Here is a 19,880-nt window from a genome sequence, read left to right as displayed (position 1 = left end):
GCTGGCTCAGGTGCAGCTCTTTAACTTACCTAAAAGGGAGGGCGGAGAGAAGACAAGGAAGGTGAATGAGGTGTTCCAATGTGAAATGCCGGAAACACAGAAACACAGACGACACACAACAAGAGGTGGCAATCTATTCATTAATTGCATTTAATCAATGAGCTCATTATCACTCATGCATTGTCCAACAGGTGTTGAAATAATGGGATTAAAAGGGGAGATCCCTTCAGAAAGACAGAAACAATAGCAAAGACAAAAAACACTTTTGGAATCTGCTTTTAGTCAACACATAAGGAAAGGGTGCACCGGTCCTGGAAATACTGCAATACCAGGTCAATGCGTGGAGTGGACAGAGCAAGCTCTATTTCCATCTCCCTGTTCTAAAAATCCATTTAATATATGGTCCCCAGATAGGGGACGTATCAGATATTAAACTGATAAGAACAGATACTACACTTGATCTTAGCCAAAAGGCCGAGAAGCGATAACCCGAACGGGCCGCGCGTTGCCCGAGCCTGCCCGATACTGCTGTTCAGCCCTTGCAGCGATTCAGCCTACTTCTAGGCAATTCCATGGGGCCCTGCAGGCTCACACACTCACAGCTACACGGGAGGTGAATAAAGGCCGGAGAGGAAGCCAGACAGGATTTGCTTCTTTTGCTTGCACCACAATGCAGTGCTGAAAGAGGAGGAATCTACATAAAAACGCCTTCCTGGCAACGCCCAAATGCCCTGCTGCCATGCAGATAAACACTGGCAGCGGCAGCAAGTGCATGCCCACAGCCACCCCTTGTTCCTTCACACCTTGTATCAGCTGTAATCCAGTCCAGTCCAGTGCTGCCTGCTGAGCAGCACTGACCAACACTGCCTGGGCCCAGGCTTTTATCTCTGAGGCCCCATTATGATGTCAGAAAGCTGGCTCTGGAATCCTGAGGGCTCCACTATGACACGTGCAAAGTTCCGTCTGAACTTTATATAAGACGGTGAGGCTCAGTCAGTCACTCAGTGTTGCCTGAGAGGGCAACACTGCAACAGCCGGCCGCCAGGCTGTCTTTTTTTTGCACAGCTAGTTGCCTCCAGGAGGCCACAAGAGGGAGACAAGGGACTGCAAAATGGAAAATAGGCATCCACCAACTTTACAGACAACTTCTCCTTGCTCCTACAACCTCCATCCTTGCACAGTTTGTTATTCTTCTAGGTAACATAGTAACAAATCCAAATTGCTGCTCTCTTTGTAGGCAAGCAAGGCTTTGTTGCAACTGCAATTCTTACTTCTTCTTGAAATGTAGGGACGACAGTACATTCCATCACATCCATCTAGTGTACACAGGTAGGTCCATTGTGGCGGGCAGGCGAGCGGGCGGGCTGCTTTATTGGCTGTTTGCTGTTCCCCTACTCCACTCCACTATTTGACTGTTGTGCTGCATCAATCAATCAATCAATCAATCAATCAATCAATCAATCAATCAATCAATCAATCAATCAATCAGTGGCTGGCTCAGGTGCAGCTCTTTAACTTACCTAAAAGGGAGGGCGGAGAGAAGACAAGGAAGGTGAATGAGGTGTTCCAATGTGAAATGCCGGAAACACAGAAACACAGACGACACACAACAAGAGGTGGCAATCTATTCATTAATTGCATTTAATCAATGAGCTCATTATCACTCATGCATTGTCCAACAGGTGTTGAAATAATGGGATTAAAAGGGGAGATCCCTTCAGAAAGACAGAAACAATAGCAAAGACAAAAAACACTTTTGGAATCTGCTTTTAGTCAACACATAAGGAAAGGGTGCACCGGTCCTGGAAATACTGCAATACCAGGTCAATGCGTGGAGTGGACAGAGCAAGCTCTATTTCCATCTCCCTGTTCTAAAAATCCATTTAATATATGGTCCCCAGATAGGGGACGTATCAGATATTAAACTGATAAGAACAGATACTACACTTGATCTTAGCCAAAAGGCCGAGAAGCGATAACCCGAACGGGCCGCGCGTTGCCCGAGCCTGCCCGATACTGCTGTTCAGCCCTTGCAGCGATTCAGCCTACTTCTAGGCAATTCCATGGGGCCCTGCAGGCTCACACACTCACAGCTACACGGGAGGTGAATAAAGGCCGGAGAGGAAGCCAGACAGGATTTGCTTCTTTTGCTTGCACCACAATGCAGTGCTGAAAGAGGAGGAATCTACATAAAAACGCCTTCCTGGCAACGCCCAAATGCCCTGCTGCCATGCAGATAAACACTGGCAGCGGCAGCAAGTGCATGCCCACAGCCACCCCTTGTTCCTTCACACCTTGTATCAGCTGTAATCCAGTCCAGTCCAGTGCTGCCTGCTGAGCAGCACTGACCAACACTGCCTGGGCCCAGGCTTTTATCTCTGAGGCCCCATTATGATGTCAGAAAGCTGGCTCTGGAATCCTGAGGGCTCCACTATGACACGTGCAAAGTTCCGTCTGAACTTTATATAAGACGGTGAGGCTCAGTCAGTCACTCAGTGTTGCCTGAGAGGGCAACACTGCAACAGCCGGCCGCCAGGCTGTCTTTTTTTTGCACAGCTAGTTGCCTCCAGGAGGCCACAAGAGGGAGACAAGGGACTGCAAAATGGAAAATAGGCATCCACCAACTTTACAGACAACTTCTCCTTGCTCCTACAACCTCCATCCTTGCACAGTTTGTTATTCTTCTAGGTAACATAGTAACAAATCCAAATTGCTGCTCTCTTTGTAGGCAAGCAAGGCTTTGTTGCAACTGCAATTCTTACTTCTTCTTGAAATGTAGGGACGACAGTACATTCCATCACATCCATCTAGTGTACACAGGTAGGTCCATTGTGGCGGGCAGGCGAGCGGGCGGGCTGCTTTATTGGCTGTTTGCTGTTCCCCTACTCCACTCCACTATTTGACTGTTGTGCTGCATCAATCAATCAATCAATCAATCAATCAATCAATCAATCAATCAATCAATCAATCAATCAATCAATCAGTGGCTGGCTCAGGTGCAGCTCTTTAACTTACCTAAAAGGGAGGGCGGAGAGAAGACAAGGAAGGTGAATGAGGTGTTCCAATGTGAAATGCCGGAAACACAGAAACACAGACGACACACAACAAGAGGTGGCAATCTATTCATTAATTGCATTTAATCAATGAGCTCATTATCACTCATGCATTGTCCAACAGGTGTTGAAATAATGGGATTAAAAGGGGAGATCCCTTCAGAAAGACAGAAACAATAGCAAAGACAAAAAACACTTTTGGAATCTGCTTTTAGTCAACACATAAGGAAAGGGTGCACCGGTCCTGGAAATACTGCAATACCAGGTCAATGCGTGGAGTGGACAGAGCAAGCTCTATTTCCATCTCCCTGTTCTAAAAATCCATTTAATATATGGTCCCCAGATAGGGGACGTATCAGATATTAAACTGATAAGAACAGATACTACACTTGATCTTAGCCAAAAGGCCGAGAAGCGATAACCCGAACGGGCCGCGCGTTGCCCGAGCCTGCCCGATACTGCTGTTCAGCCCTTGCAGCGATTCAGCCTACTTCTAGGCAATTCCATGGGGCCCTGCAGGCTCACACACTCACAGCTACACGGGAGGTGAATAAAGGCCGGAGAGGAAGCCAGACAGGATTTGCTTCTTTTGCTTGCACCACAATGCAGTGCTGAAAGAGGAGGAATCTACATAAAAACGCCTTCCTGGCAACGCCCAAATGCCCTGCTGCCATGCAGATAAACACTGGCAGCGGCAGCAAGTGCATGCCCACAGCCACCCCTTGTTCCTTCACACCTTGTATCAGCTGTAATCCAGTCCAGTCCAGTGCTGCCTGCTGAGCAGCACTGACCAACACTGCCTGGGCCCAGGCTTTTATCTCTGAGGCCCCATTATGATGTCAGAAAGCTGGCTCTGGAATCCTGAGGGCTCCACTATGACACGTGCAAAGTTCCGTCTGAACTTTATATAAGACGGTGAGGCTCAGTCAGTCACTCAGTGTTGCCTGAGAGGGCAACACTGCAACAGCCGGCCGCCAGGCTGTCTTTTTTTTGCACAGCTAGTTGCCTCCAGGAGGCCACAAGAGGGAGACAAGGGACTGCAAAATGGAAAATAGGCATCCACCAACTTTACAGACAACTTCTCCTTGCTCCTACAACCTCCATCCTTGCACAGTTTGTTATTCTTCTAGGTAACATAGTAACAAATCCAAATTGCTGCTCTCTTTGTAGGCAAGCAAGGCTTTGTTGCAACTGCAATTCTTACTTCTTCTTGAAATGTAGGGACGACAGTACATTCCATCACATCCATCTAGTGTACACAGGTAGGTCCATTGTGGCGGGCAGGCGAGCGGGCGGGCTGCTTTATTGGCTGTTTGCTGTTCCCCTACTCCACTCCACTATTTGACTGTTGTGCTGCATCAATCAATCAATCAATCAATCAATCAATCAATCAATCAATCAATCAATCAATCAATCAGTGGCTGGCTCAGGTGCAGCTCTTTAACTTACCTAAAAGGGAGGGCGGAGAGAAGACAAGGAAGGTGAATGAGGTGTTCCAATGTGAAATGCCGGAAACACAGAAACACAGACGACACACAACAAGAGGTGGCAATCTATTCATTAATTGCATTTAATCAATGAGCTCATTATCACTCATGCATTGTCCAACAGGTGTTGAAATAATGGGATTAAAAGGGGAGATCCCTTCAGAAAGACAGAAACAATAGCAAAGACAAAAAACACTTTTGGAATCTGCTTTTAGTCAACACATAAGGAAAGGGTGCACCGGTCCTGGAAATACTGCAATACCAGGTCAATGCGTGGAGTGGACAGAGCAAGCTCTATTTCCATCTCCCTGTTCTAAAAATCCATTTAATATATGGTCCCCAGATAGGGGACGTATCAGATATTAAACTGATAAGAACAGATACTACACTTGATCTTAGCCAAAAGGCCGAGAAGCGATAACCCGAACGGGCCGCGCGTTGCCCGAGCCTGCCCGATACTGCTGTTCAGCCCTTGCAGCGATTCAGCCTACTTCTAGGCAATTCCATGGGGCCCTGCAGGCTCACACACTCACAGCTACACGGGAGGTGAATAAAGGCCGGAGAGGAAGCCAGACAGGATTTGCTTCTTTTGCTTGCACCACAATGCAGTGCTGAAAGAGGAGGAATCTACATAAAAACGCCTTCCTGGCAACGCCCAAATGCCCTGCTGCCATGCAGATAAACACTGGCAGCGGCAGCAAGTGCATGCCCACAGCCACCCCTTGTTCCTTCACACCTTGTATCAGCTGTAATCCAGTCCAGTCCAGTGCTGCCTGCTGAGCAGCACTGACCAACACTGCCTGGGCCCAGGCTTTTATCTCTGAGGCCCCATTATGATGTCAGAAAGCTGGCTCTGGAATCCTGAGGGCTCCACTATGACACGTGCAAAGTTCCGTCTGAACTTTATATAAGACGGTGAGGCTCAGTCAGTCACTCAGTGTTGCCTGAGAGGGCAACACTGCAACAGCCGGCCGCCAGGCTGTCTTTTTTTTGCACAGCTAGTTGCCTCCAGGAGGCCACAAGAGGGAGACAAGGGACTGCAAAATGGAAAATAGGCATCCACCAACTTTACAGACAACTTCTCCTTGCTCCTACAACCTCCATCCTTGCACAGTTTGTTATTCTTCTAGGTAACATAGTAACAAATCCAAATTGCTGCTCTCTTTGTAGGCAAGCAAGGCTTTGTTGCAACTGCAATTCTTACTTCTTCTTGAAATGTAGGGACGACAGTACATTCCATCACATCCATCTAGTGTACACAGGTAGGTCCATTGTGGCGGGCAGGCGAGCGGGCGGGCTGCTTTATTGGCTGTTTGCTGTTCCCCTACTCCACTCCACTATTTGACTGTTGTGCTGCATCAATCAATCAATCAATCAATCAATCAATCAATCAATCAATCAATCAGTGGCTGGCTCAGGTGCAGCTCTTTAACTTACCTAAAAGGGAGGGCGGAGAGAAGACAAGGAAGGTGAATGAGGTGTTCCAATGTGAAATGCCGGAAACACAGAAACACAGACGACACACAACAAGAGGTGGCAATCTATTCATTAATTGCATTTAATCAATGAGCTCATTATCACTCATGCATTGTCCAACAGGTGTTGAAATAATGGGATTAAAAGGGGAGATCCCTTCAGAAAGACAGAAACAATAGCAAAGACAAAAAACACTTTTGGAATCTGCTTTTAGTCAACACATAAGGAAAGGGTGCACCGGTCCTGGAAATACTGCAATACCAGGTCAATGCGTGGAGTGGACAGAGCAAGCTCTATTTCCATCTCCCTGTTCTAAAAATCCATTTAATATATGGTCCCCAGATAGGGGACGTATCAGATATTAAACTGATAAGAACAGATACTACACTTGATCTTAGCCAAAAGGCCGAGAAGCGATAACCCGAACGGGCCGCGCGTTGCCCGAGCCTGCCCGATACTGCTGTTCAGCCCTTGCAGCGATTCAGCCTACTTCTAGGCAATTCCATGGGGCCCTGCAGGCTCACACACTCACAGCTACACGGGAGGTGAATAAAGGCCGGAGAGGAAGCCAGACAGGATTTGCTTCTTTTGCTTGCACCACAATGCAGTGCTGAAAGAGGAGGAATCTACATAAAAACGCCTTCCTGGCAACGCCCAAATGCCCTGCTGCCATGCAGATAAACACTGGCAGCGGCAGCAAGTGCATGCCCACAGCCACCCCTTGTTCCTTCACACCTTGTATCAGCTGTAATCCAGTCCAGTCCAGTGCTGCCTGCTGAGCAGCACTGACCAACACTGCCTGGGCCCAGGCTTTTATCTCTGAGGCCCCATTATGATGTCAGAAAGCTGGCTCTGGAATCCTGAGGGCTCCACTATGACACGTGCAAAGTTCCGTCTGAACTTTATATAAGACGGTGAGGCTCAGTCAGTCACTCAGTGTTGCCTGAGAGGGCAACACTGCAACAGCCGGCCGCCAGGCTGTCTTTTTTTTGCACAGCTAGTTGCCTCCAGGAGGCCACAAGAGGGAGACAAGGGACTGCAAAATGGAAAATAGGCATCCACCAACTTTACAGACAACTTCTCCTTGCTCCTACAACCTCCATCCTTGCACAGTTTGTTATTCTTCTAGGTAACATAGTAACAAATCCAAATTGCTGCTCTCTTTGTAGGCAAGCAAGGCTTTGTTGCAACTGCAATTCTTACTTCTTCTTGAAATGTAGGGACGATAGTACATTCCATCACATCCATCTAGTGTACACAGGTAGGTCCATTGTGGCGGGCAGGCGAGCGGGCGGGCTGCTTTATTGGCTGTTTGCTGTTCCCCTACTCCACTCCACTATTTGACTGTTGTGCTGCATCAATCAATCAATCAATCAATCAATCAATCAATCAATCAATCAATCAATCAATCAGTGGCTGGCTCAGGTGCAGCTCTTTAACTTACCTAAAAGGGAGGGCGGAGAGAAGACAAGGAAGGTGAATGAGCTGTTCCAATGTGAAATGCCGGAAACACAGAAACACAGACGACACACAACAAGAGGTGGCAATCTATTCATTAATTGCATTTAATCAATGAGCTCATTATCACTCATGCATTGTCCAACAGGTGTTGAAATAATGGGATTAAAAGGGGAGATCCCTTCAGAAAGACAGAAACAATAGCAAAGACAAAAAACACTTTTGGAATCTGCTTTTAGTCAACACATAAGGAAAGGGTGCACCGGTCCTGGAAATACTGCAATACCAGGTCAATGCGTGGAGTGGACAGAGCAAGCTCTATTTCCATCTCCCTGTTCTAAAAATCCATTTAATATATGGTCCCCAGATAGGGGACGTATCAGATATTAAACTGATAAGAACAGATACTACACTTGATCTTAGCCAAAAGGCCGAGAAGCGATAACCCGAACGGGCCGCGCGTTGCCCGAGCCTGCCCGATACTGCTGTTCAGCCCTTGCAGCGATTCAGCCTACTTCTAGGCAATTCCATGGGGCCCTGCAGGCTCACACACTCACAGCTACACGGGAGGTGAATAAAGGCCGGAGAGGAAGCCAGACAGGATTTGCTTCTTTTGCTTGCACCACAATGCAGTGCTGAAAGAGGAGGAATCTACATAAAAACGCCTTCCTGGCAACGCCCAAATGCCCTGCTGCCATGCAGATAAACACTGGCAGCGGCAGCAAGTGCATGCCCACAGCCACCCCTTGTTCCTTCACACCTTGTATCAGCTGTAATCCAGTCCAGTCCAGTGCTGCCTGCTGAGCAGCACTGACCAACACTGCCTGGGCCCAGGCTTTTATCTCTGAGGCCCCATTATGATGTCAGAAAGCTGGCTCTGGAATCCTGAGGGCTCCACTATGACACGTGCAAAGTTCCGTCTGAACTTTATATAAGACGGTGAGGCTCAGTCAGTCACTCAGTGTTGCCTGAGAGGGCAACACTGCAACAGCCGGCCGCCAGGCTGTCTTTTTTTTGCACAGCTAGTTGCCTCCAGGAGGCCACAAGAGGGAGACAAGGGACTGCAAAATGGAAAATAGGCATCCACCAACTTTACAGACAACTTCTCCTTGCTCCTACAACCTCCATCCTTGCACAGTTTGTTATTCTTCTAGGTAACATAGTAACAAATCCAAATTGCTGCTCTCTTTGTAGGCAAGCAAGGCTTTGTTGCAACTGCAATTCTTACTTCTTCTTGAAATGTAGGGACGACAGTACATTCCATCACATCCATCTAGTGTACACAGGTAGGTCCATTGTGGCGGGCAGGCGAGCGGGCGGGCTGCTTTATTGGCTGTTTGCTGTTCCCCTACTCCACTCCACTATTTGACTGTTGTGCTGCATCAATCAATCAATCAATCAATCAATCAATCAATCAATCAGTGGCTGGCTCAGGTGCAGCTCTTTAACTTACCTAAAAGGGAGGGCGGAGAGAAGACAAGGAAGGTGAATGAGGTGTTCCAATGTGAAATGCCGGAAACACAGAAACACAGACGACACACAACAAGAGGTGGCAATCTATTCATTAATTGCATTTAATCAATGAGCTCATTATCACTCATGCATTGTCCAACAGGTGTTGAAATAATGGGATTAAAAGGGGAGATCCCTTCAGAAAGACAGAAACAATAGCAAAGACAAAAAACACTTTTGGAATCTGCTTTTAGTCAACACATAAGGAAAGGGTGCACCGGTCCTGGAAATACTGCAATACCAGGTCAATGCGTGGAGTGGACAGAGCAAGCTCTATTTCCATCTCCCTGTTCTAAAAATCCATTTAATATATGGTCCCCAGATAGGGGACGTATCAGATATTAAACTGATAAGAACAGATACTACACTTGATCTTAGCCAAAAGGCCGAGAAGCGATAACCCGAACGGGCCGCGCGTTGCCCGAGCCTGCCCGATACTGCTGTTCAGCCCTTGCAGCGATTCAGCCTACTTCTAGGCAATTCCATGGGGCCCTGCAGGCTCACACACTCACAGCTACACGGGAGGTGAATAAAGGCCGGAGAGGAAGCCAGACAGGATTTGCTTCTTTTGCTTGCACCACAATGCAGTGCTGAAAGAGGAGGAATCTACATAAAAACGCCTTCCTGGCAACGCCCAAATGCCCTGCTGCCATGCAGATAAACACTGGCAGCGGCAGCAAGTGCATGCCCACAGCCACCCCTTGTTCCTTCACACCTTGTATCAGCTGTAATCCAGTCCAGTCCAGTGCTGCCTGCTGAGCAGCACTGACCAACACTGCCTGGGCCCAGGCTTTTATCTCTGAGGCCCCATTATGATGTCAGAAAGCTGGCTCTGGAATCCTGAGGGCTCCACTATGACACGTGCAAAGTTCCGTCTGAACTTTATATAAGAAGGTGAGGCTCAGTCAGTCACTCAGTGTTGCCTGAGAGGGCAACACTGCAACAGCCGGCCGCCAGGCTGTCTTTTTTTTGCACAGCTAGTTGCCTCCAGGAGGCCACAAGAGGGAGACAAGGGACTGCAAAATGGAAAATAGGCATCCACCAACTTTACAGACAACTTCTCCTTGCTCCTACAACCTCCATCCTTGCACAGTTTGTTATTCTTCTAGGTAACATAGTAACAAATCCAAATTGCTGCTCTCTTTGTAGGCAAGCAAGGCTTTGTTGCAACTGCAATTCTTACTTCTTCTTGAAATGTAGGGACGACAGTACATTCCATCACATCCATCTAGTGTACACAGGTAGGTCCATTGTGGCGGGCAGGCGAGCGGGCGGGCTGCTTTATTGGCTGTTTGCTGTTCCCCTACTCCACTCCACTATTTGACTGTTGTGCTGCATCAATCAATCAATCAATCAATCAATCAATCAATCAATCAATCAATCAATCAATCAATCAATCAGTGGCTGGCTCAGGTGCAGCTCTTTAACTTACCTAAAAGGGAGGGCGGAGAGAAGACAAGGAAGGTGAATGAGGTGTTCCAATGTGAAATGCCGGAAACACAGAAACACAGACGACACACAACAAGAGGTGGCAATCTATTCATTAATTGCATTTAATCAATGAGCTCATTATCACTCATGCATTGTCCAACAGGTGTTGAAATAATGGGATTAAAAGGGGAGATCCCTTCAGAAAGACAGAAACAATAGCAAAGACAAAAAACACTTTTGGAATCTGCTTTTAGTCAACACATAAGGAAAGGGTGCACCGGTCCTGGAAATACTGCAATACCAGGTCAATGCGTGGAGTGGACAGAGCAAGCTCTATTTCCATCTCCCTGTTCTAAAAATCCATTTAATATATGGTCCCCAGATAGGGGACGTATCAGATATTAAACTGATAAGAACAGATACTACACTTGATCTTAGCCAAAAGGCAGAGAAGCGATAACCCGAACGGGCCGCGCGTTGCCCGAGCCTGCCCGATACTGCTGTTCAGCCCTTGCAGCGATTCAGCCTACTTCTAGGCAATTCCATGGGGCCCTGCAGGCTCACACACTCACAGCTACACGGGAGGTGAATAAAGGCCGGAGAGGAAGCCAGACAGGATTTGCTTCTTTTGCTTGCACCACAATGCAGTGCTGAAAGAGGAGGAATCTACATAAAAACGCCTTCCTGGCAACGCCCAAATGCCCTGCTGCCATGCAGATAAACACTGGCAGCGGCAGCAAGTGCATGCCCACAGCCACCCCTTGTTCCTTCACACCTTGTATCAGCTGTAATCCAGTCCAGTCCAGTGCTGCCTGCTGAGCAGCACTGACCAACACTGCCTGGGCCCAGGCTTTTATCTCTGAGGCCCCATTATGATGTCAGAAAGCTGGCTCTGGAATCCTGAGGGCTCCACTATGACACGTGCAAAGTTCCGTCTGAACTTTATATAAGACGGTGAGGCTCAGTCAGTCACTCAGTGTTGCCTGAGAGGGCAACACTGCAACAGCCGGCCGCCAGGCTGTCTTTTTTTTGCACAGCTAGTTGCCTCCAGGAGGCCACAAGAGGGAGACAAGGGACTGCAAAATGGAAAATAGGCATCCACCAACTTTACAGACAACTTCTCCTTGCTCCTACAACCTCCATCCTTGCACAGTTTGTTATTCTTCTAGGTAACATAGTAACAAATCCAAATTGCTGCTCTCTTTGTAGGCAAGCAAGGCTTTGTTGCAACTGCAATTCTTACTTCTTCTTGAAATGTAGGGACGACAGTACATTCCATCACATCCATCTAGTGTACACAGGTAGGTCCATTGTGGCGGGCAGGCGAGCGGGCGGGCTGCTTTATTGGCTGTTTGCTGTTCCCCTACTCCACTCCACTATTTGACTGTTGTGCTGCATCAATCAATCAATCAATCAATCAATCAATCAATCAATCAATCAATCAATCAATCAATCAGTGGCTGGCTCAGGTGCAGCTCTTTAACTTACCTAAAAGGGAGGGCGGAGAGAAGACAAGGAAGGTGAATGAGGTGTTCCAATGTGAAATGCCGGAAACACAGAAACACAGACGACACACAACAAGAGGTGGCAATCTATTCATTAATTGCATTTAATCAATGAGCTCATTATCACTCATGCATTGTCCAACAGGTGTTGAAATAATGGGATTAAAAGGGGAGATCCCTTCAGAAAGACAGAAACAATAGCAAAGACAAAAAACACTTTTGGAATCTGCTTTTAGTCAACACATAAGGAAAGGGTGCACCGGTCCTGGAAATACTGCAATACCAGGTCAATGCGTGGAGTGGACAGAGCAAGCTCTATTTCCATCTCCCTGTTCTAAAAATCCATTTAATATATGGTCCCCAGATAGGGTACGTATCAGATATTAAACTGATAAGAACAGATACTACACTTGATCTTAGCCAAAAGGCCGAGAAGCGATAACCCGAACGGGCCGCGCGTTGCCCGAGCCTGCCCGATACTGCTGTTCAGCCCTTGCAGCGATTCAGCCTACTTCTAGGCAATTCCATGGGGCCCTGCAGGCTCACACACTCACAGCTACACGGGAGGTGAATAAAGGCCGGAGAGGAAGCCAGACAGGATTTGCTTCTTTTGCTTGCACCACAATGCAGTGCTGAAAGAGGAGGAATCTACATAAAAACGCCTTCCTGGCAACGCCCAAATGCCCTGCTGCCATGCAGATAAACACTGGCAGCGGCAGCAAGTGCATGCCCACAGCCACCCCTTGTTCCTTCACACCTTGTATCAGCTGTAATCCAGTCCAGTCCAGTGCTGCCTGCTGAGCAGCACTGACCAACACTGCCTGGGCCCAGGCTTTTATCTCTGAGGCCCCATTATGATGTCAGAAAGCTGGCTCTGGAATCCTGAGGGCTCCACTATGACACGTGCAAAGTTCCGTCTGAACTTTATATAAGACGGTGAGGCTCAGTCAGTCACTCAGTGTTGCCTGAGAGGGCAACACTGCAACAGCCGGCCGCCAGGCTGTCTTTTTTTTGCACAGCTAGTTGCCTCCAGGAGGCCACAAGAGGGAGACAAGGGACTGCAAAATGGAAAATAGGCATCCACCAACTTTACAGACAACTTCTCCTTGCTCCTACAACCTCCATCCTTGCACAGTTTGTTATTCTTCTAGGTAACATAGTAACAAATCCAAATTGCTGCTCTCTTTGTAGGCAAGCAAGGCTTTGTTGCAACTGCAATTCTTACTTCTTCTTGAAATGTAGGGACGACAGTACATTCCATCACATCCATCTAGTGTACACAGGTAGGTCCATTGTGGCGGGCAGGCGAGCGGGCGGGCTGCTTTATTGGCTGTTTGCTGTTCCCCTACTCCACTCCACTATTTGACTGTTGTGCTGCATCAATCAATCAATCAATCAATCAATCAATCAATCAATCAATCAATCAATCAATCAGTGGCTGGCTCAGGTGCAGCTCTTTAACTTACCTAAAAGGGAGGGCGGAGAGAAGACAAGGAAGGTGAATGAGGTGTTCCAATGTGAAATGCCGGAAACACAGAAACACAGACGACACACAACAAGAGGTGGCAATCTATTCATTAATTGCATTTAATCAATGAGCTCATTATCACTCATGCATTGTCCAACAGGTGTTGAAATAATGGGATTAAAAGGGGAGATCCCTTCAGAAAGACAGAAACAATAGCAAAGACAAAAAACACTTTTGGAATCTGCTTTTAGTCAACACATAAGGAAAGGGTGCACCGGTCCTGGAAATACTGCAATACCAGGTCAATGCGTGGAGTGGACAGAGCAAGCTCTATTTCCATCTCCCTGTTCTAAAAATCCATTTAATATATGGTCCCCAGATAGGGGACGTATCAGATATTAAACTGATAAGAACAGATACTACACTTGATCTTAGCCAAAAGGCCGAGAAGCGATAACCCGAACGGGCCGCGCGTTGCCCGAGCCTGCCCGATACTGCTGTTCAGCCCTTGCAGCGATTCAGCCTACTTCTAGGCAATTCCATGGGGCCCTGCAGGCTCACACACTCACAGCTACACGGGAGGTGAATAAAGGCCGGAGAGGAAGCCAGACAGGATTTGCTTCTTTTGCTTGCACCACAATGCAGTGCTGAAAGAGGAGGAATCTACATAAAAACGCCTTCCTGGCAACGCCCAAATGCCCTGCTGCCATGCAGATAAACACTGGCAGCGGCAGCAAGTGCATGCCCACAGCCACCCCTTGTTCCTTCACACCTTGTATCAGCTGTAATCCAGTCCAGTCCAGTGCTGCCTGCTGAGCAGCACTGACCAACACTGCCTGGGCCCAGGCTTTTATCTCTGAGGCCCCATTATGATGTCAGAAAGCTGGCTCTGGAATCCTGAGGGCTCCACTATGACACGTGCAAAGTTCCGTCTGAACTTTATATAAGACGGTGAGGCTCAGTCAGTCACTCAGTGTTGCCTGAGAGGGCAACACTGCAACAGCCGGCCGCCAGGCTGTCTTTTTTTTGCACAGCTAGTTGCCTCCAGGAGGCCACAAGAGGGAGACAAGGGACTGCAAAATGGAAAATAGGCATCCACCAACTTTACAGACAACTTCTCCTTGCTCCTACAACCTCCATCCTTGCACAGTTTGTTATTCTTCTAGGTAACATAGTAACAAATCCAAATTGCTGCTCTCTTTGTAGGCAAGCAAGGCTTTGTTGCAACTGCAATTCTTACTTCTTCTTGAAATGTAGGGACGACAGTACATTCCATCACATCCATCTAGTGTACACAGGTAGGTCCATTGTGGCGGGCAGGCGAGCGGGCGGGCTGCTTTATTGGCTGTTTGCTGTTCCCCTACTCCACTCCACTATTTGACTGTTGTGCTGCATTAATCAATCAATCAATCAATCAATCAATCAATCAATCAATCAATCAGTGGCTGGCTCAGGTGCAGCTCTTTAACTTACCTAAAAGGGAGGGCGGAGAGAAGACAAGGAAGGTGAATGAGGTGTTCCAATGTGAAATGCCGGAAACACAGAAACACAGACGACACACAACAAGAGGTGGCAATCTATTCATTAATTGCATTTAATCAATGAGCTCATTATCACTCATGCATTGTCCAACAGGTGTTGAAATAATGGGATTAAAAGGGGAGATCCCTTCAGAAAGACAGAAACAATAGCAAAGACAAAAAACACTTTTGGAATCTGCTTTTAGTCAACACATAAGGAAAGGGTGCACCGGTCCTGGAAATACTGCAATACCAGGTCAATGCGTGGAGTGGACAGAGCAAGCTCTATTTCCATCTCCCTGTTCTAAAAATCCATTTAATATATGGTCCCCAGATAGGGGACGTATCAGATATTAAACTGATAAGAACAGATACTACACTTGATCTTAGCCAAAAGGCCGAGAAGCGATAACCCGAACGGGCCGCGCGTTGCCCGAGCCTGCCCGATACTGCTGTTCAGCCCTTGCAGCGATTCAGCCTACTTCTAGGCAATTCCATGGGGCCCTGCAGGCTCACACACTCACAGCTACACGGGAGGTGAATAAAGGCCGGAGAGGAAGCCAGACAGGATTTGCTTCTTTTGCTTGCACCACAATGCAGTGCTGAAAGAGGAGGAATCTACATAAAAACGCCTTCCTGGCAACGCCCAAATGCCCTGCTGCCATGCAGATAAACACTGGCAGCGGCAGCAAGTGCATGCCCACAGCCACCCCTTGTTCCTTCACACCTTGTATCAGCTGTAATCCAGTCCAGTCCAGTGCTGCCTGCTGAGCAGCACTGACCAACACTGCCTGGGCCCAGGCTTTTATCTCTGAGGCCCCATTATGATGTCAGAAAGCTGGCTCTGGAATCCTGAGGGCTCCACTATGACACGTGCAAAGTTCCGTCTGAACTTTATATAAGACGGTGAGGCTCAGTCAGTCACTCAGTGTTGCCTGAGAGGGCAACACTGCAACAGCCGGCCGCCAGGCTGTCTTTTTTTTGCACAGCTAGTTGCCTCCAGGAGGCCACAAGAGGGAGACAAGGGACTGCAAAATGGAAAATAGGCATCCACCAACTTTACAGACAACTTCTCCTTGCTCCTACAACCTCCATCCTTGCACAGTTTGTTATTCTTCTAGGTAACATAGTAACAAATCCAAATTGCTGCTCTCTTTGTAGGCAAGCAAGGCTTTCTTGCAACTGCAATTCTTACTTCTTCTTGAAATGTAGGGACGACAGTACATTCCATCACATCCATCTAGTGTACACAGGTAGGTCCATTGTGGCGGGCAGGCGAGCGGGCGGGCTGCTTTATTGGCTGTTTGCTGTTCCCCTACTCCACTCCACTATTTGACTGTTGTGCTGCATCAATCAATCAATCAATCAATCAATCAATCAATCAATCAATCAGTGGCTGGCTCAGGTGCAGCTCTTTAACTTACCTAAAAGGGAGGGCGGAGAGAAGACAAGGAAGGTGAATGAGGTGTTCCAATGTGAAATGCCGGAAACACAGAAACACAGACGACACACAACAAGAGGTGGCAATCTATTCATTAATTGCATTTAATCAATGAGCTCATTATCACTCATGCATTGTCCAACAGGTGTTGAAATAATGGGATTAAAAGGGGAGATCCCTTCAGAAAGACAGAAACAATAGCAAAGACAAAAAACACTTTTGGAATCTGCTTTTAGTCAACACATAAGGAAAGGGTGCACCGGTCCTGGAAATACTGCAATACCAGGTCAATGCGTGGAGTGGACAGAGCAAGCTCTATTTCCATCTCCCTGTTCTAAAAATCCATTTAATATATGGTCCCCAGATAGGGGACGTATCAGATATTAAACTGATAAGAACAGATACTACACTTGATCTTAGCCAAAAGGCCGAGAAGCGATAACCCGAACGGGCCGCGCGTTGCCCGAGCCTGCCCGATACTGCTGTTCAGCCCTTGCAGCGATTCAGCCTACTTCTAGGCAATTCCATGGGGCCCTGCAGGCTCACACACTCACAGCTACACGGGAGGTGAATAAAGGCCGGAGAGGAAGCCAGACAGGATTTGCTTCTTTTGCTTGCACCACAATGCAGTGCTGAAAGAGGAGGAATCTACATAAAAACGCCTTCCTGGCAACGCCCAAATGCCCTGCTGCCATGCAGATAAACACTGGCAGCGGCAGCAAGTGCATGCCCACAGCCACCCCTTGTTCCTTCACACCTTGTATCAGCTGTAATCCAGTCCAGTCCAGTGCTGCCTGCTGAGCAGCACTGACCAACACTGCCTGGGCCCAGGCTTTTATCTCTGAGGCCCCATTATGATGTCAGAAAGCTGGCTCTGGAATCCTGAGGGCTCCACTATGACACGTGCAAAGTTCCGTCTGAACTTTATATAAGACGGTGAGGCTCAGTCAGTCACTCAGTGTTGCCTGAGAGGGCAACACTGCAACAGCCGGCCGCCAGGCTGTCTTTTTTTTGCACAGCTAGTTGCCTCCAGGAGGCCACAAGAGGGAGACAAGGGACTGCAAAATGGAAAATAGGCATCCACCAACTTTACAGACAACTTCTCCTTGCTCCTACAACCTCCATCCTTGCACAGTTTGTTATTCTTCTAGGTAACATAGTAACAAATCCAAATTGCTGCTCTCTTTGTAGGCAAGCAAGGCTTTGTTGCAACTGCAATTCTTACTTCTTCTTGAAATGTAGGGACGACAGTACATTCCATCACATCCATCTAGTGTACACAGGTAGGTCCATTGTGGCGGGCAGGCGAGCGGGCGGGCTGCTTTATTGGCTGTTTGCTGTTCCCCTACTCCACTCCACTATTTGACTGTTGTGCTGCATTAATCAATCAATCAATCAATCAATCAATCAATCAATCAATCAGTGGCTGGCTCAGGTGCAGCTCTTTAACTTACCTAAAAGGGAGGGCGGAGAGAAGACAAGGAAGGTGAATGAGGTGTTCCAATGTGAAATGCCGGAAACACAGAAACACAGACGACACACAACAAGAGGTGGCAATCTATTCATTAATTGCATTTAATCAATGAGCTCATTATCACTCATGCATTGTCCAACAGGTGTTGAAATAATGGGATTAAAAGGGGAGATCCCTTCAGAAAGACAGAAACAATAGCAAAGACAAAAAACACTTTTGGAATCTGCTTTTAGTCAACACATAAGGAAAGGGTGCACCGGTCCTGGAAATACTGCAATACCAGGTCAATGCGTGGAGTGGACAGAGCAAGCTCTATTTCCATCTCCCTGTTCTAAAAATCCATTTAATATATGGTCCCCAGATAGGGGACGTATCAGATATTAAACTGATAAGAACAGATACTACACTTGATCTTAGCCAAAAGGCCGAGAAGCGATAACCCGAACGGGCCGCGCGTTGCCCGAGCCTGCCCGATACTGCTGTTCAGCCCTTGCAGCGATTCAGCCTACTTCTAGGCAATTCCATGGGGCCCTGCAGGCTCACACACTCACAGCTACACGGGAGGTGAATAAAGGCCGGAGAGGAAGCCAGACAGGATTTGCTTCTTTTGCTTGCACCACAATGCAGTGCTGAAAGAGGAGGAATCTACATAAAAACGCCTTCCTGGCAACGCCCAAATGCCCTGCTGCCATGCAGATAAACACTGGCAGCGGCAGCAAGTGCATGCCCACAGCCACCCCTTGTTCCTTCACACCTTGTATCAGCTGTAATCCAGTCCAGTCCAGTGCTGCCTGCTGAGCAGCACTGACCAACACTGCCTGGGCCCAGGCTTTTATCTCTGAGGCCCCATTATGATGTCAGAAAGCTGGCTCTGGAATCCTGAGGGCTCCACTATGACACGTGCAAAGTTCCGTCTGAACTTTATATAAGACGGTGAGGCTCAGTCAGTCACTCAGTGTTGCCTGAGAGGGCAACACTGCAACAGCCGGCCGCCAGGCTGTCTTTTTTTTGCACAGCTAGTTGCCTCCAGGAGGCCACAAGAGGGAGACAAGGGACTGCAAAATGGAAAATAGGCATCCACCAACTTTACAGACAACTTCTCCTTGCTCCTACAACCTCCATCCTTGCACAGTTTGTTATTCTTCTAGGTAACATAGTAACAAATCCAAATTGCTGCTCTCTTTGTAGGCAAGCAAGGCTTTCTTGCAACTGCAATTCTTACTTCTTCTTGAAATGTAGGGACGACAGTACATTCCATCACATCCATCTAGTGTACACAGGTAGGTCCATTGTGGCGGGCAGGCGAGCGGGCGGGCTGCTTTATTGGCTGTTTGCTGTTCCCCTACTCCACTCCACTATTTGACTGTTGTGCTGCATCAATCAATCAATCAATCAATCAATCAATCAATCAATCAATCAATCAGTGGCTGGCTCAGGTGCAGCTCTTTAACTTACCTAAAAGGGAGGGCGGAGAGAAGACAAGGAAGGTGAATGAGGTGTTCCAATGTGAAATGCCGGAAACACAGAAACACAGACGACACACAACAAGAGGTGGCAATCTATTCATTAATTGCATTTAATCAATGAGCTCATTATCACTCATGCATTGTCCAACAGGTGTTGAAATAATGGGATTAAAAGGGGAGATCCCTTCAGAAAGACAGAAACAATAGCAAAGACAAAAAACACTTTTGGAATCTGCTTTTAGTCAACACATAAGGAAAGGGTGCACCGGTCCTGGAAATACTGCAATACCAGGTCAATGCGTGGAGTGGACAGAGCAAGCTCTATTTCCATCTCCCTGTTCTAAAAATCCATTTAATATATGGTCCCCAGATAGGGGACGTATCAGATATTAAACTGATAAGAACAGATACTACACATGATCTTAGCCAAAAGGCCGAGAAGCGATAACCCGAACGGGCCGCGCGTTGCCCGAGCCTGCCCGATACTGCTGTTCAGCCCTTGCAGCGATTCAGCCTACTTCTAGGCAATTCCATGGGGCCCTGCAGGCTCACACACTCACAGCTACACGGGAGGTGAATAAAGGCCGGA

The 19,880-nt window shown here is 47.7% G+C and overlaps 14 non-coding genes across 14 annotated transcripts; all 14 read right to left on the bottom strand.

Annotated features, from left to right (window-relative positions):
• Nucleotides 1-295: 295 nt before the first annotated feature.
• On the bottom strand, nucleotides 296-486 carry LOC142723420 (U2 spliceosomal RNA). Its single transcript, XR_012875620.1, has one exon. It is a non-coding gene; the product is annotated as a U2 spliceosomal RNA (small nuclear RNA).
• Nucleotides 487-1,786: 1,300 nt separating this feature from the next.
• Nucleotides 1,787-1,977, bottom strand: LOC142723419 (U2 spliceosomal RNA). Its single transcript, XR_012875619.1, has one exon. It is a non-coding gene; the product is annotated as a U2 spliceosomal RNA (small nuclear RNA).
• Nucleotides 1,978-3,281: 1,304 nt separating this feature from the next.
• Nucleotides 3,282-3,472, bottom strand: LOC142723416 (U2 spliceosomal RNA). The gene has a single exon (XR_012875617.1). It is a non-coding gene; the product is annotated as a U2 spliceosomal RNA (small nuclear RNA).
• Nucleotides 3,473-4,768: 1,296 nt separating this feature from the next.
• On the bottom strand, nucleotides 4,769-4,959 carry LOC142723415 (U2 spliceosomal RNA). Its single transcript, XR_012875616.1, has one exon. It is a non-coding gene; the product is annotated as a U2 spliceosomal RNA (small nuclear RNA).
• Nucleotides 4,960-6,243: 1,284 nt separating this feature from the next.
• Nucleotides 6,244-6,434, bottom strand: LOC142723414 (U2 spliceosomal RNA). Its single transcript, XR_012875615.1, has one exon. It is a non-coding gene; the product is annotated as a U2 spliceosomal RNA (small nuclear RNA).
• A 1,292-nt stretch (nucleotides 6,435-7,726) lies between these two features.
• LOC142723413 (U2 spliceosomal RNA) lies at nucleotides 7,727-7,917 on the bottom strand. The gene has a single exon (XR_012875614.1). It is a non-coding gene; the product is annotated as a U2 spliceosomal RNA (small nuclear RNA).
• Nucleotides 7,918-9,193: 1,276 nt separating this feature from the next.
• LOC142723412 (U2 spliceosomal RNA) lies at nucleotides 9,194-9,384 on the bottom strand. Its single transcript, XR_012875613.1, has one exon. It is a non-coding gene; the product is annotated as a U2 spliceosomal RNA (small nuclear RNA).
• A 1,300-nt stretch (nucleotides 9,385-10,684) lies between these two features.
• Nucleotides 10,685-10,875, bottom strand: LOC142723423 (U2 spliceosomal RNA). Its single transcript, XR_012875623.1, has one exon. It is a non-coding gene; the product is annotated as a U2 spliceosomal RNA (small nuclear RNA).
• Nucleotides 10,876-12,171: 1,296 nt separating this feature from the next.
• On the bottom strand, nucleotides 12,172-12,362 carry LOC142723433 (U2 spliceosomal RNA). The gene has a single exon (XR_012875632.1). It is a non-coding gene; the product is annotated as a U2 spliceosomal RNA (small nuclear RNA).
• Nucleotides 12,363-13,654: 1,292 nt separating this feature from the next.
• Nucleotides 13,655-13,845, bottom strand: LOC142723410 (U2 spliceosomal RNA). The gene has a single exon (XR_012875611.1). It is a non-coding gene; the product is annotated as a U2 spliceosomal RNA (small nuclear RNA).
• Nucleotides 13,846-15,129: 1,284 nt separating this feature from the next.
• On the bottom strand, nucleotides 15,130-15,320 carry LOC142723409 (U2 spliceosomal RNA). Its single transcript, XR_012875610.1, has one exon. It is a non-coding gene; the product is annotated as a U2 spliceosomal RNA (small nuclear RNA).
• A 1,280-nt stretch (nucleotides 15,321-16,600) lies between these two features.
• On the bottom strand, nucleotides 16,601-16,791 carry LOC142723408 (U2 spliceosomal RNA). Its single transcript, XR_012875609.1, has one exon. It is a non-coding gene; the product is annotated as a U2 spliceosomal RNA (small nuclear RNA).
• Nucleotides 16,792-18,071: 1,280 nt separating this feature from the next.
• On the bottom strand, nucleotides 18,072-18,262 carry LOC142723406 (U2 spliceosomal RNA). Its single transcript, XR_012875608.1, has one exon. It is a non-coding gene; the product is annotated as a U2 spliceosomal RNA (small nuclear RNA).
• A 1,284-nt stretch (nucleotides 18,263-19,546) lies between these two features.
• On the bottom strand, nucleotides 19,547-19,737 carry LOC142723428 (U2 spliceosomal RNA). Its single transcript, XR_012875628.1, has one exon. It is a non-coding gene; the product is annotated as a U2 spliceosomal RNA (small nuclear RNA).
• Nucleotides 19,738-19,880: the final 143 nt, after the last annotated feature.

The sequence above is a fragment of the Rhinoderma darwinii genome, unplaced genomic scaffold, assembly GCF_050947455.1.
Source record: "Rhinoderma darwinii isolate aRhiDar2 unplaced genomic scaffold, aRhiDar2.hap1 Scaffold_549, whole genome shotgun sequence".
NCBI lineage: Eukaryota > Metazoa > Chordata > Amphibia > Anura > Rhinodermatidae > Rhinoderma > Rhinoderma darwinii.
Note: the sequence above shows the minus strand (reverse complement) of the source record. Positions and strands in the feature narration are given on the sequence as shown.